Raw genomic sequence first — 9,656 nt, forward strand, 5'->3', positions numbered from 1 at the left:
TTATTGTTCTGTGTTGAAACGAGGTATTTTTCTCCTTCCTGGGAAAGTCATAAAAAAGCGAATATTATAATCAATTATTTATTATATATTTCAGACTTCACAACTAAAAATGATATCAAAAGAGGGGAAAATAGGATGATTTTTTAGTACATTTTTTAAAGAAAATAATGGACTTTTACAACCGAACAGATGAATTTTCAATATAAAAGTTAATTTTTGAAACAAATAATTCAACAAACAGTTTATTTTTCTACCAAAAGGTACAAAAGTAACACATTCCTATTTTCCGCAAAACCGCTGGATCGGAAATTACCGGGAATTTTACAAATTTATAAAAAAAAAAATCCGTTCAACTTTGATTTCAACAGATTTTTAAATAATTAGTTCAATTGTGATCTTTTTCAATTATGGTATCATTCAGTTTGGAAGGCGTAATTCAACAATCTTTCACTTCAAAAACTTTTCAATTTTCGATTTTTAAGCCTACATTTGAATTAAAAGAATTTCAAAATCAGGGTGGCCGTTTTATGCGACGATAAAAATTTCCGGTCATTTCCCGGTTATAAACTACAAATTAAAGCACTAAAAATGAAACTCTTGAATTTTTAACCCTTAAAATTGAAATTAAAAGTTTTTTAATTAAAAATTTTTTTACTCAAATTTGCAATAAAAATAAAAATATATAAAATGAAAGTACTTTTATAGATTATGTAGAATTCAAAGATTCAGATTCAATTCTGAAAAAAAATATATATCTAGATTATAATTTCCAATGCTCTATCACTTAAATAATCAATCAATGAACTCTAAAATTTTTAAAATTATATTATTTCAAGCAATTTTAAGCTAGAAACATTGATAATTAAAAAATTAAATTGTTTTAAAACTGAACACTTCTTAAATTATTTTCATCTTAAATAGTTTAAGAATCCTTGAAAAGTTTCAAAATTGTATTTCAAAATCTTGGAAAATCTAAAAACTGTTTTACATTTTAAAAATTTTTAATTATTTCTGAAATTTTTTCAGAACTTCTGAATATTTGTTAAAAAATCGAATTTTTCCTGCGATTTTTAGAAAATCCTGCAAATTAAAAAGAAATTCCTTGAAATCTTCCAGATTTTTTTTGACAATTTTGGAAATCTTTTAAAATCTTGTCAAATATTCTCTTAAAATAATTTTTCAAAATGAAAAATCATTTTCAATTTTCCTAGGAATCTCAAAAAAATTTCAGTACAAATATCCGAATTTTGCCGGTACAAATAATTCGTTAAATTATTTGAAATAATTTTAAATGTTTTAAATTAATCTTGATTCTTTTCAAAACTTCTAAATATTTCTTCAAATTACTTCAATTATTTCTACAAATAATAAGTGTTATATTTTTATTTGTATATCAAAAATAATAATTTCACTTACAAATAAAAATTCTTTTGAAAATAACAAATAAGATTGTAACATTAAGAGTTTAAAAGTTCTTCGAAATTTTAACTATTTAAGGTTTTCCATGTGAAATAATTCAGTTTCAGTTTGTATACTTTTAAATATTTGGTTTCAATTTACTTGTCTTAAATAAAAATTTAAAATTGATTGTGTTAAAAATGAAATATTTTAGACTGAAATAATATTTCAAATTGAATGAAATTCTTTAATTACGAATATATAATTATGAAGTTATTTTTAAGTTGAAACTAGTTTATGAGGTTTAAACTGACATTTAAATTTTTTAAATAACTAAGACTTTGGAATTGAAACAGTTCAATTTTTAACATTAAAATCTGAAAGTTCTTAAATTTTTAACGGATTCATGATTTTTTTGTCGAATAAATTATTATTCAATTTTTAATACTTAAAGTACAGATCCATTTTGAAAATATTTTATTTACAGTTGATGTAATAAAAATGGTTCTTATCCAAAATTCTCAACTTCAAACGTTTTTATTTGTTAGTTCATCAACTGTGAATATAAATTAATTAATGTTTTTTAATTTAAATAGTACTTTAAAGTTTTAAAAATAAATAATAATTGATTGTATAAAACGATTCGGCATCAGTTCACAATTTTAGAATTTCAAGATTTTAACGTTAAAAATTAAACTGTTTCAATTGGAAAGTCTTAAACAAATGTAAATGCCCTATTGAAACTTTATGAACTATTTTTAATTTAAAAACAACTTTTATGTAAAATATTTATTTTTACGTATTTTATGTAAATATTTTCAGTCCAAAATATTCAATTTTTAAACCACGTAATTAAAAAATTTTCAATTAAGAAAAAGAACAATTACTTGATGTTTAGAAATATCTGACTGTAGATTTAAAATCAGTAATTATAAATAAAATACTCAAAACTAAACAAAAAAAACTAAACTTTGAAAATTACAATTTTAATTTTTCTATTTAAAAATTTTTTATTTGAAAGTCAAGTTATTGCATTTTTATGTATAAATAACAATTTAACACTTATTATTCTTAGAAAAAATCGAGTAAGTTAAAGAAATATTTTGAAGTTTTGAAAAAATTCAAAATTTAAAATAATTTAAACAAAGTGTCTACGTGTACCGATAAAAATCGGATTATTATTACCAAAATTTCGGTGCAAATATTCAACGGCCTAATTTGAAACCAAATATAGATTTTGGCAGATTTCGAACAACAAATTTAGAAGTTTTTTAAGAATTTGAACAGGCTTCAAAAGAATAATCACATTTTTTAAGATTTCTAGGAAAATTGAAAATGATTTTTTATTTTGAAAAATTATTTGAAATTCGAAAAGGAACAAAATCCGGAGTTGAAACAGGGTTTTTAAAAATTTTAACCAATTCTGAATTGAAACCGGTATTTATCCAAAAGAATTATAATTTTTCTTGGAACAAAAAATGTTAAAATTCAAATAAATTCCGAGCTGGAACAGGGAATTTTTTATTAGAGTGAATTATAATTCTAAGTTGAAACGGGATATATTCGATAAAAATTTAAAATATGAATTGGAACAGGAAATTTTACAAAAATTCAAATTCTTATTTGAAACGGAATTGGAATTTATCCAGGAGAATAACAATTATCAATGAAAAATTGAATTTTTCCAACAAAATTATTGTTCTGTGTTGAAACGAGGTATTTTCGAAAAAATTTAATTTATGAATTGGAACAGGGAATTTTACAAAAAAAAACTAATTCTTTCAATCAGATAAAATGGAACATTTTCGAAAAGAATTAAAATTCTGGATTTGAAGAGGGAATGATTTCAAAAAGAATTAAAATTTCAGATTTAAATAGGGAATTTTCAATTTGTAACCAATTCTGAGCTGGAATTAGAATTTAAAATTGCTTCAAATATTATAATTCTGAACATTTTTTAATTCATTGATTGATTCTTCAATTTGGAGCATTGGAAATTATAACGTGAATTTATATTTTTAGAACTGACTCTGAATCTTTAAACTCTACAATTTATAAAAGTTCAAAATTGTTTAATTTGGCAGTTTAACTGCATTTCATTTAAATTTGAAAGCGAAAAGTGTGTGTGAACCGGGTAGAAAACCGGGAATTTTTTTCTTTTATTAAAACGGCCACCCTAAAACTCTATCACAGAAGAGAAAAAAATTGTAAAATTAATTAATTTTGAAATAAATACTTAAATTTTCCACTAAGAAATATCAATCTATTACAAAAAAATAGAATAGTTAAACTTTCAGTCCAAAACATTAATTTAAAAAAATGGATTTTCAACAAAATAGTTAAATTTTCAACTAAAAAGATGAATTTTTAACTAAAATTATAAACATTTAACAGGAACAACTGAATTTTCAATGAAAAAGATGAATTTTTAAACAAGAAGACTAATTTTCTAACAAAAGATTTAATTTTTACGACAAAATACATGAATTTTTAACTAAAAAAATAATAATTTTCAAATAAATTAGTTGAATTTTCATTTAAAACAAATAATTTGTACAAAACAAACGGACGAATTGATTTTTGAACTAAAATTATGGGATATTCAATTGGAATATGTTAAATTTTTAGTTAAAAAATTACTTTCTACACAAAAAAATAACTTTAAAAAAAATAGTTACATTTTCAAACAAAGTGATGAATTTTTAACTAAAATAATGAATCTTTAAATAGAATAATTGAATTTTTGACCAAACAGAATAATTTTCTATCAAGAAGATTAATTTATAAAAAAAAAATTAATTTTCAACTAAAAAGGACCATTTTTTAAACCAAAAATTGAATAATTAAATTATTAGTTGAAAAAAATTAATCTTCAACCAAAATACATATAAATAAAAAACAAGTTTTCAATAAAACAGTTCGTTTTTCAACCAAAAAAAAAATACATTTTTAATCAAAACGATGAACTTTCAACCAATATAATTAAGTTTTAACAAAGGAGTTTAAATTTCAAACAAATAATTTTATTTCTAACCTAAAATATGAATTTTCAGTTAAAATGATAAATATTTTGTTGGAATACTTGAATTTTTAACCGAAACGAAAAATTAAAAAAAAAAAAACAGATTAACGTCCCAAAAAAAATTTTTTTAACCAAAAATTGATTTTTTTTAAACAGAATACGTGTATCCATTAGGATGAATTTCCTATAAAAAAATGTTTAGCAAAACAGATGAATTTTCGACAAAAATATGCATTTTTGAGAACATAGGTGAATTTTCAACAAAATAATTAAATTTTTATCAAATGACTAGTTAAATCATAGTTTAATTTTTCACAAAAAAGTTCATTCATGTTTATCAAACCAGTTGAATTTCCGATGAAAGAAGATTCAATTTTAAGAAAATAGAAGAATTTTTCAAAAATTTTCATTTAAAAAAATTGAATTTTCAACCTGGAAAATTGAATTTTCGAAAAAAAGTTAATTTCCAATCGAATAGTTGAATTCTCTAGCAAAATGTTCGAATTTGTAAACAAAAGGAGACAAATTTTCAACAAATTATTTTAATTGTTAACATACTAGTTGACTTTCCGAAAAAAAAAGAATTTTTAAGAAAACACTTGAATTTTCAGCAAAATAATAACATTTTCATCACAATAGTTGAATTTTTAACCAAATAGTTAACTTGTAAAAACAGAAAGACGATATTTTTTTGCAGCCAATTGAATTTTCAAATAAAGAAGTTAAATTGAAAAAAAGAGTTTTTAAAGAAAACAGTTGCATTCATAATCAAATAGTTCAACTTTAAAAAAAAAGTGACGAATTTTCAACAAAAAAGTTAAATTATTAACCAAATCGTTGAATTTTCAACCCACAATGATTAATTTTCAAATTAAAATGATTAAATTTCAGCCAAAAACATTTATTTTTTCAACCAAAAATAAATTTTCAACGGTATAAATCCCTATTCTCCGAAAAAAGAAGATTTTTAAATCCAAAATGACGAATTTTCTAATTTAAAAAACGAATGTCCAACAAAACAGTTAAATTTTCAACCCACAAGGATGAGTTTTCAACCAAATAATTAATTTTTAAATCAACAAAATGAGGATTAGCTTTCAATTAACCCATTTTAGCTGCAACCGAACACTCAAACTTAAAACAAAAGAGACCAATTTGAATTTTAAACCACATGATCGAATTTTTAAATAAAAATTATGAATTTTCAACCAAAAACAGTTTCATTTTTAACCAAACAAATAAAAAATCTCAAACAAAACATTGTATTTACAATCAAATAGTTTGAATAAATAAAGTGAATAAACTTTAACTAAAAACAGTTGCATTTTCAACCATAAAGTTTAATTTTCAAACCAAAAAAAATATTTTTTTAAACTTTTAGTTTTTAGTTTAAAATTAATGTTTTGATTGTAATTTTATACTTTTTGGTTGAAAATGCAACCGGTTTGTAAAAAAATCGTAATCTTGGCTTCAAAAATCAACTATTTAGATCAAAATTCTTCTTTTTGTCTGGAAAATTTATCCCTTAATAGCAGTTTTATATTTTTGTGTTAAAAATGTAACTTTTGGTTGAATATTAATCTATTTTGATTAAAAATTCAAAAATTTGGTTAAAGTTCGTTTTTTTTTGGTTTAATTAAAACTATTTTTATTTGAAATAAAAAGCTTTTTTAGTTCATATATCAACCTTTTCATTTTGCGTTGAAAATTCATATATTTTTCTTGTTAAAAATTCGTCTTTTTGGGTTGAATATACAACTATGGATTAAAAATTAACTATCTTGTGGAAAATTTAAGTATTTTGTAGAAAAATCGTCTTTTTTAATTTAAAAACTTAACTATTTTGATTTTTTTTTAAGTCATTAACCTTCAACCAAAAAAAGTGACTTACAAAATAGTTAAATTTTCAAAAAAAAATGTATTCTGTACAAAAAATATAATTAAATATTTAAAAAAACAATAACTAAACTCAGGAGGATTATTTAAAAAAGAAAAAAGAAAAAGAGCGGAATATTGTGAAGTCTGATATTTAGAAGACTAAAAATTAAAATTAAAAAATTTCTAAAAATCATTTGAATCTAAGTTAAATTAAATTATTTGATTCCAGTCTTTCTGAAGTCAGCAAGTATGAATAAATCACTAGTATCGAAAATATCTTTAAAAAATAATTAAACTCTGCATTATTAGTACCAATTAACTCGAGAAATCAGTTAAATTCGCGATTATTTATACACACTTGCCGAAAATTTTTTAGAACCAGGGTGTCTAGTGATCAGGCAATTTTGAAATTCCCGATTTTTTCCCCCGCCACATTTTTTCCCCCAAACAATTTAAAGTTTTTTTGTTGTAATTTGTCCCAAAACAACGAAAAAAAATGGAAATTTTAACATAATATACATATAATAATTGTATGTTGTTTAAAAAACAATTATTTATTATTTATTAAGTTCTTTTAATGTTAATTATTCAAGAAAGTATCATATTTTCCTCTTAAACAAGTTGTTTTGTTTAAAATAAATTATTTTCTTCAAAAAAAATTTAACTACTTAATTTTTTTCGTTCAAAAGTGATTTTTTTTTAGTTTAAAATTTTAAATATTTAGTTACAAATTTTGAGCAACAACAAATATCAAATTAAAATTATACAAATAAAATTGGGACTAACATCGTATCTATTTTTCAAACTGTTTAGTTGAAAACTTATGTAATTTATTGAAAATTCGTCTTTCATGGTAATTTGTTAAAAATTATTTTTTTAAATAAAAAAAATTTAACTATTCAATTTTTGATTGAAAATTTATCACTTGTGGTTAAAAAGTTAAATTTTTATTTGAAAATATATGTATTTTATTAAAAATACTTCTATTTTTAATAGAAAATTAGTCTTCTTGATTAAAAATTCAATTAATAACTACATTTTTTTTACTGAAAATGATTTTCTTGAAATACAAATTTAAGTTCTATTTTTGGTTGAAAATTTATATATATATATGATAAAAAATTAAACTGTTTTATAAAAAATTGATCTTTTGTAGATTAAAAATTCAAATATTTAGTGAAAAATTTTGAAAAATGAAAAAATATTAAAATAATTTTTTGGTAATTTGTCTTTTATGGTAGGAAATTAATCTTCTTAGTTTAAAATTCAGCTAATTGGTTACTAATGAAAAAATATCTATATATTCTGTTGTTGACTAATTTCTTTTTATAGAAAATTAATTTCCTTGGTTGTAAATTCATCTTTTTGGTTAAAAAAATTAGGTATATGGTGGATGTTTATGACTAATTTTTTGGGAGAAAATTTGATCCTCTTGGTTAAAAATTCATATTTTTGGTTGAAAACTTGAGTGTTTGGTCGAAAATGTAACATTTTTTATGAAATTTTTTTTCTTTATTTAATAAAAAATCTTTTTTGGTTTAAAATGAATCTGTTTTGGTTGAGGATTCAACTATATTGTTCTAAAGTAGTCCCTTTTGGTTCAATTAAAACTGTTTTTTATTAAAAATAAAAATACTTTGTTGTTAAAATATCAACTATTACATCTTTTATTGAGAATTTAACTATTTAAAAAAAAAACATGTATGTATTTTGTTAAGGATTTTTTATAAATAGAGACTTGATCTTTTTGGTTGAAAGTTCGACTGTTTTGTTTAAAATTAATGTATTTTGTTAAAAATTAATCTATTTTCTTTAAGATTAAACAATATGTTAAAAGATGTATGTATTTTTGTTACAAGTTAGTCTTTTGTGGTAGAAAATTCATCTTTATGGTCGAAAATTTAAGTATTTAGATGAAAATTCAACGATTTGTTAAAAAATTTATGTATTTCGTTAAAAATTAGTCTTTTATGGCAAAAAATTAATCTTCTTATTAGAAAATTCATCTTTATGGTTGAAAATTTAAGTATTTTGTTGAAAATCCAAATTTTTGATTAAAAATTGATTTATTTTGTGGAAAAATCAACTATTTGTTTAAAATATTAAGTACTTCTTTAAAAATTAGTCTTTTCTGGTAGAAACTTAATCATCTTGATTGAAAAATCATCTTTTTGGTTGAAATTTTAAGCATTTGGTTGAAAATTGATGTATTTGTTGAACATTCAACTATTTGTTAAAAAATTTAAGTATTTTGTAGAAAAATTAATCTTTTCAAATTCAACTATTTGTTGTAAATATTTATAGCTTTTCTTGAAATTAGTCTTTTCTGGTCGGAAATTAATCTTTTTCGTTGAAAATTTTAAGTATTTGGTTAAAAGTTCAACTGTTTTGTTAAAAAATGATGTATTTTTTTTCGAAAATTCAACTATTTGATCAAACAGGTATGTATTTTGTTGAAAATTCTTTTTTTATATAGAAAATTAACATTCTTGGTTGAAAATTCATCTTTCTGGTTGAAAATGTAAATATTTGTTTGAAAATTTAACTGTTTTGTTAAAAATTGACGTATTTTGTTTAACATTTTACTATTTCTTTAAAATATTTATGCATTTTGTTGAAAATTCAACGGTTTTATTAAAAACTTATTTATTTTGTGGAACATTTAACTATTTGTTTCTAAATTTATGTAATTACGTTAAAAATGAGTCTTTTATGGTTGAAAGTTAATAGTATTGGTTGAAAATTCATCTATTTCGTTGAACATTCAAGTATTTATTTAAAATTTTTATGTCTTTTCTTGAAAATTAGTCTTTTCTCGTCGAAAATTATCAGTATTTTGTTAAAAATCAACAGTTTTGTTAAAAAATTACGTACTTTTTCAAAAAATCATTCTTCTTGTTTAGAAATTTAGGTATTTGGTTTAAAATCCAACTGTTTTATTAAAAATTAATGTATTTTGTTTAACATTTTACTATTTCTTTGAAATATTGATTTATTTTGTGGAACATGAAACTAATTTTTTTCTAAATTTATGTATTTTGTTAAAAATGAGTCTTTTATTGTAGAAAGTTAACAGTCTTGGTTAAAGATTCATCTATTTGGTTGAAAATCGATGTATTTTGTTGAAAATTAATCTTTTTAGGTAGAAAATTAATCTTCTTGGTTTAAAATCCAACTGTTTTGTTAAAAATTAATGTATTTTGTTCATCATTCAACTATTTGTTTTTAATATTTATGCCTCTTCTTGAAAATTAATTTTTATTAAAAATTGATTTATTTCTTGGAACATTTAACTATTTTTTTTCAAATTTATTTAGTTAAAAATGAGTCTTTTATGGTAGAATATTAATATTCTTGG

At 21.1% G+C, this 9,656-nt stretch overlaps 1 protein-coding gene across 3 annotated transcripts in view; it reads right to left on the bottom strand.

Moving 5' to 3' along the window:
- LOC117171412 (zinc finger and SCAN domain-containing protein 26-like) overlaps positions 1–9,656 on the bottom strand; it is a 42,169-nt gene that overhangs the window by 1,276 nt on the left and 31,237 nt on the right. The gene's annotated exons all lie outside the window — the stretch shown is intronic.

Source organism: Belonocnema kinseyi, chromosome 4 (assembly GCF_010883055.1).
Source record: "Belonocnema kinseyi isolate 2016_QV_RU_SX_M_011 chromosome 4, B_treatae_v1, whole genome shotgun sequence".
Lineage (NCBI taxonomy): Eukaryota > Metazoa > Arthropoda > Insecta > Hymenoptera > Cynipidae > Belonocnema > Belonocnema kinseyi.